This window comes from Carcharodon carcharias, chromosome X, assembly GCF_017639515.1.
Source record: "Carcharodon carcharias isolate sCarCar2 chromosome X, sCarCar2.pri, whole genome shotgun sequence".
In the NCBI taxonomy this organism is placed as follows: Eukaryota; Metazoa; Chordata; class Chondrichthyes; order Lamniformes; family Lamnidae; genus Carcharodon; species Carcharodon carcharias.
Genome location: NC_054507.1, coordinates 12,162,922 through 12,168,921, shown reverse-complemented (window position 1 = coordinate 12,168,921; position 6,000 = coordinate 12,162,922).

Sequence of the window (6,000 nt, the reverse complement as noted above, 5' to 3'; positions counted from 1 at the left end):
GATGATGTCCCAGCCATTAGCTTTTGAAAGAGTTACCATCTGTACTGAGGTTCTTGAGTCAGGGCCTCATTGTCTGAACAGACCCTCTGACTACACTAGAGGGGTAAAAGCTTATCAACACCCAAATGACCTCCATTGTCCCCTCAGTGGTCCTCTTTTGAAATGGATCTGGACAGTCCTGGGTGTGAGGTGGGTCTGTTAACGACCTTGCAGGCACAATGAGTTTAATCTGCAAGTCCCCTGTTTCGTGATTATAACGTTCTTGCAATTGGGCGTGAGGTTACACGATGATGAAAGGAGGATTCTTTTGTTCTTATAACTCCTGTTGGTCGCTTCCAGAACAAGGGGCCAATACTGTGGACAGTTTGGACTTGGTTTATGTCTTATTGACATAACAACCCTAAGGAATTTCTCATATCTCTGACACCAACAGACATGTCTCATCTCAATCGAAAGTTGGTACCCCAATTATCCTGTTGAAAAATCTCACTGCCACTCCATTGTACAATGGAACAAAGCTACTAATGAAGAGATTATTCGCTTATGTTTTGGAAGCTGCAGTCAGATTGGGGAAAGCATAGTGATGAAGATATTTTTGTTCCAAGATCCCATCAAGCAACCCATTTTCAGTTGAAGAGATCAGCAACTTGCGATCCAAGTTTGCTTTGCAAAGTGAATCAACACAGCACAAGGTCAAAGCCTCAAAGCGTCAGGGCCCCACCTGAAATCCCTGTGCTTTTTCACACGGTCTATTCGATGTTAGGTGCTGAAGAGTAGGTTCACCAAGAAATCTCTTTATTTTGGCTCAAGAAGGAAAGAACTTCAAATGTGGTCCAGCGTGAAATATTTAATTGGACAAAGACTGAAAATGTAGACATTGAGGTGGATAATGTTGAGTGTCACCGCAGATGTTACCTTTGGCACCAGTATCAGCAAACGCTGATGAAATAGGTGCAGCTGTAACTTTTAATCCTGAGGATTTTGAGAGTGACCCTGAGGAGGTAGGGAATGATTGGTAAAAATCATATGGTAAAAATTGAAAATCTAATTAAGCTAGACTCAAGCCAAGTCAAGCAAATGGAAACCTATTCATTGTGAAAGGAAACATTCTTTGTCAAATAACATTTTTGAGTATAATAATTTTGCGTCAATTTGTGGGATTAAAATTGTTAATTAAAATAATTGTGTGAAAGAAGGTAATTAAGTGAATTGTTGAATGAAATCTGTTGAATGCTTCAAATAATTTACTTCATAGAAGCATTTTCATGGTCTGGTTTTTAGCTTTAATGCTTCATTTGACTGTATCTCACAGTTTATTACCTCGTGGGCAGAATTTTCCCATTAGCCTGCGGGCGTGGGCCACGCATGTCCGCGCGTAAAATGGCGCCAAGGTGATGTTAGGTGAGCGTCCCGACATCACCGCGCACCATTACAATATTTCACTGGGCGGGCGCACGATAATGTCATTAATTAATGGGCCACTTAAGGCCCTTTAATCACCAATCAACACTCATTATTCAGCGCCCGTGTGATCTTCGGGTTGGCACTCGGGCACAATGGGCAGGCGGGTAGGACACGTTTGTATTAGTCTCATCCACAGGCGGGATAAGAGGGGTCACTGGGGTCGTGAATGTGAACAGCCAAATATTTATTTTTGAAAGTTTTTGAAACTTGCCTGTGTGACCTGCAGTTCTTCAAAACACATCCCGGCTGCTTTTTCTGGACTCTAAACCTCCAGGTCAGCACTCTGCAGTGAGGAATCTTTTCTGGGCCTGCAGATTACAGGAAGCCTTCCCTTAGCCTGGGAATGGGAGCTGAGCTCTCCACTGGAGGCACCTCCTCTGAGGAGGAAGGGAGGGCTAGAAGGGGGAGGAGGCCAGGAGTGCACATTCAGCCTCCAGGGAAGCTATCTGTAGGAGGACAGGCGCTGGCACAAGGGGAGCAGGGCCAAGAGGTAGTCCAAGGTGGAAGGGGCTGCAGAAGACACCACTATCCTGCTGCCAGGGTTTACAGGCGGAGAAGCAGCTACCTCAATATGTCTGAGGTGTAGTGCTGAAGGAGGCTCCGTCTGTCAAGGGAGACAGTGACCTCCATCTGTCAGATGATAGGGCCTGAGATCTCCGCTAACTGTGTGGGTGGACACCCCATTCCAGTGGCTCTGAAGCTCACAGTTGCCTCAACTTCTATACCTCTGGCACCTTCCAGGGCTCGGTGGGTGATCTTTGTGGTGTCTCCCAGTCAGCTGTCCATACTTGTGTCAAGCAGGTTACAGACGCTCTGTTCAGACAGGCATTGACCTTCATCCACGTCCGCTGGGACCAGGCAAGTCAGACAGAGCGAGCCAGAGGCTTCGTGGCCATTGCTGGGTTCCCCCGTGTCCAGGGTGCTATAGACTGTACACATGTGGCCATCAAGGCGTCAGCAGATGAGCCGGGTGCCTTCATCAACAGGAAGGGCTTCCACTCCATGAACGTGCAGATAGTGTGTGACCACAGGATGCAGATTCTACAAGTCTGTGCAAGGTACCCAGGCAGCTCCCACGACGCCTACATCCTCAGACACTCCCAGGTGCCAGGGCTCTTCAGTGCTCCAGCCCGGCTGGATGGTTGGCTGCTGGGTGACAAGGGCTATCTCCTCAGAAGGTGGCTCATGACGCCTCTCCACCATCCAAGAACAGAGGCTGAGCAGCGGTACAATAGGAGTCACGCCTCCACAAGGGCTGTGGTGGTGAGAACCATCAGTCTTCTCAAAATGTGCTTCCGATGCCTGGACCGTTCAGGGGGCGCACTCCAGTACCCCCCAGATCGTGTGTCGCTGATAGTGGTTACATGCTGCGCTCTCCACAATCTGGCACTGGAAAGGGAGGATACAGTGGACGATGAAGGCATCGACACAGTGTCTGAGGCTGCACACAATGAGTCCAGCAGTGAGTCCGAGGGTGAGCACACACAGGGAAATGCTGTGGGGGTAGACACTGACCCGGGCAGACTCCAGGGAGGCAGGAACATCCAGGGGACTTTAATCCAATGAACCTTCAGCTAGAACACCACAGAGAGACCTCCAGGACAAGCCTGGGCTGCAGGCTCCATACTCGATACCTGAGTGCAAAATCTGCCTGGTTAGGAACAGTCACTAAGGGCCTTGTTAATAAAGCTGAATATCCCACAAAGCCCTCATTACAGTTTTGGAAACCATCCACATGCAGAAGAAAAGAGGCACCCTCAGCCATGGTGACATATCTGAATTTATTCTGTCAAGCAAACCAACTTATTCCCAAAGAGACAATAGTGTTACAAATCAGAACAAGTCATAAGGGCTTCATCTGGAGCCAACACAAAAGCACCTGTGAGAAACCCGTGTGTGCCTAAGGTATCTTATGTTTATGTTTCCGGGTGCTACGTCTTGATGATCCCCCCCGCTGGGAGTGGTATCTGAGACAGCCTGCTCACTCTGCTGTCCTGTTGGCCTCAATGACCTTGGCGGTCATCCTCTGGCCTGTGGAGCCTGTGCTGGTCCCACCAGGGAGGGAGCTGCCAGTTCCACAGCTGGCATCTCTCCAGTCACCGCAGCCTCATCGGATGTTACGATCACTGGGAGAGGGAGAGGGCTGTCACCCTCATCCGGAGCGCCCTGAGAGGTGCTCGCAGAGACACCAGGCAGATGCTGTGCCAACGTGAGGTCACTTCAGACCTCCCTGCTCACCGTGGATGGATGGGCACCGAGCTGGGAAACTTGGTGCCCAGACCATCTCCCACACTGGCAGTGACCAGCTGAGGTCAATGCCAATGTGAGGCTTGCTGGTCAGAGCACATCCCCAGGAAGCCCTGGCCGGTCTCCTGGAGCAGCCTCTCCACGAGAGTCACCACTCTCTCCATGGAGGACCCATGGCACTCGGACATGTGGCTCATTGCTTCGGCAATCGTCCGTGTAGACTCCTCCACCACGGAGACCAAGCAAGCATAGCCTCATGTATCTCCCCCAGATGTTCCCACACACCTGGCCGCATTTCCTGCAGCTGCTGCATCGTGGACAACGCCAGAGGAACATCATCAGGCACCGACTGAGCATGTGCCTGGTCCCCTACAGTCCTCTGACTGCTGGCACCATGGGCACTCCCTGCCTCTGCCAGCTCCTCCAGTGAATGTGAAGTGCCCTCACCGCTGTGCCCCGGGACACTAGCCGATGTTCGAATTCCCATCGAGGTGCTTGTATCTGCGCTGGTGCCTGCCTGGCAGAGATGGTGTGACACTGGTGAGACTTCAGGGCCCCTCAGGTATGAGAGGGGGCCCCTGCTGGTCCTCCTCCTGGCCCTGATCCATTGACGCTGAAAGGAAGAACAAGGACAGTGGCTCAGTTACCATGGAGACAATGTCAAAGTGCATCCCTGTCCCCCGGATCATTACGCGCTCATCCTTCCATAACCAATGGTCAAGCAACGTTGCAAAGTTAAATCACTGAACATTCAGCAGTGCCATGGCTGTTGGGAGAACAATGCTGACCTCACTGTTGGGCATAAATACCTGCCCGTGGCACCCCAGCCTCACCCACACCAGTGGACCTGGGCATATGGCGCCTCCCCAGATCCAGGGCCTCCTGTTCGAAGCGGCTAAGAACGGCGATCTGTGCCAGTCCTCACCCGCTCTGCCACGTTATGAGAATTCTTCTCCTGAAATTGAGAGACGAGCGTTGATTCGTGCAAACTGTACATGGACTCTGTTCACACACGTCCCACCCCAAGCAGAGTGGGACATATCAGGGCTCCAGAGCCTCCTCACCCTGCTGCTGCCGAACACTCACACAAAGATGCTGGGCTCTGCTTCCCCCTCCCCCCTTGGACACATGCTGCCTACATCACGTTGGGCACCACACGGTATACCCTTCCATAGCCAGGAGGCTCAAGCACGTGGAGTTCAGAGGGCAGCAGATGGATCGGTGCCAACGCCACCTTGAAGCTCCCCTCCCAGCATCTCATCACCCCGACTTGGACATGTCCTGGAGTTCCAGCTCTGCGCCCAGGTGCAGCTCCTGTAGGTCGCCCCCAAACCAGTCATGTGGGTCTCAGTGTAACCCAAGCTGCGGGGGCAAAACCCATCCCTTCACCACCCTCTCAGGCTGACCTCAGCATGGGCACTATCCGCTGGCCCACCCAGCGAAGGGACACATGCCGTCAATGATTCAACACAGTCCCTACACTCAGAATTGGGGGGTATGGGTGGGGGGTGCAGCAGGGGGTCAGCTGACCTGCTGGGTTACATGACCAATGTCAACATTGTTCTCACCCTTCAACAGGTCGTTGAAGCGCTGGCTGCACTGGACCCAGGAGCGCTGCACCACATCGCAGGAGCTCAACACCCCCACCACCTCCTCCCAGGCATGTTTCGTCATGTGGGGGGGGCCTCCTCCTCCCATCCTGGGGAACCAGCACCTCCCACTGTGCTGCCACCTCCTCAAGGAGGGCAGCAAGGCAGTCATCCAAAAAACGAGGGCCACACTGCCCCCCCCCCACCCCTACCCTCCAGCCTGGTCTGTCCCACTGCCCTACCCTCCGGCCTGGTCTGCTCCACTGCCCTACCCTCCGGCCTGGTCTGTCCCACTGCCCTACCCTCCGGCCTGGTCTGTCCCACTGCCCTACCCTCTGGCCTGGCCTGTCCCACTGCCCTACCCTCTGGCTTTGTCTGTCCCACTGCCCTACCCTCCGGCCTGGCCTATTCACACTGCCCTACCCTCTGGCCTGGTCTGTCCCACTGCCCTACCCTCCGGCCTGGCTTGTTCCACTGCCCTACCCTCCGGCCTGGCTTGTTCCACTGCCCTACCCTCCGGCCTGGCCTGTTCCACTGCCCTACCCTCCGGCCTGGCCTGTTCCACTGCCCTACCCTCCGGCCTGGCTGCCCCACTGCCCTACCCTCCGGCCTGGCCTGTTCCACTGCCCTACCCTCCGGCCTGGCCTGTTCCACTGCCCCACCCTCCGGCCTGGCCTGTTCCACTGCCCTACCCTCCGGC